A 536-nucleotide genomic window follows, 5' to 3' on the forward strand; every position below is an offset into this window, starting at 1 on the left:
TACACACATGCATAGTTTTTTTATAAAATAATTAACATAAATAAATAAATGACAACCTAACTATAACTAACACGTTTTTCATTACAAATTAAAAAAATGTAGAAATTTATTAAAATGAGATGAATATTATTTTCAATAAGTTGAAAGAGGAATTTTGGTGAAAACAAAAGAGTAAATTTTTTTTTAAATTACGGATATATATTGCTTTTTGGAATATTTAGTACCCAAAAATATCTTTCAAATTTGAAAAGATTGCAAAAATGTGTTTGCTTCCACTTTCAAGTGGTTATGCATTGGATTTACTTCATATTCCTTTAAACTATAACACCCCTAAATAATAAACCAAAATAAAAATGCTGAACATGTTTTTTAGTTTATAGACTAAAGTATAATCTGAAAATGATTTAAATACACATAGAGACTTAGTTTGGTAAATTTTTATTTTTTCGAGAATAGCTTATCAAAACTAACTTATAAAAAATAGTTTTTTAAAAGTTATAGCATATTTTTTTAAAATCAAATTAAAAATAGCTTTT

General features: G+C 21.3%; 1 protein-coding gene across 1 annotated transcript in view; it reads right to left on the reverse strand.

Annotated features, from left to right (window-relative positions):
- Positions 1 to 536, reverse strand: part of LOC107607938 (amino acid permease 6-like) — a 9,251-nt gene that overhangs the window by 5,908 nt on the left and 2,807 nt on the right. The gene's annotated exons all lie outside the window — the stretch shown is intronic.

This window comes from Arachis ipaensis, chromosome B07 (genome assembly GCF_000816755.2).
Source record: "Arachis ipaensis cultivar K30076 chromosome B07, Araip1.1, whole genome shotgun sequence".
Lineage (NCBI taxonomy): Eukaryota > Viridiplantae > Streptophyta > Magnoliopsida > Fabales > Fabaceae > Arachis > Arachis ipaensis.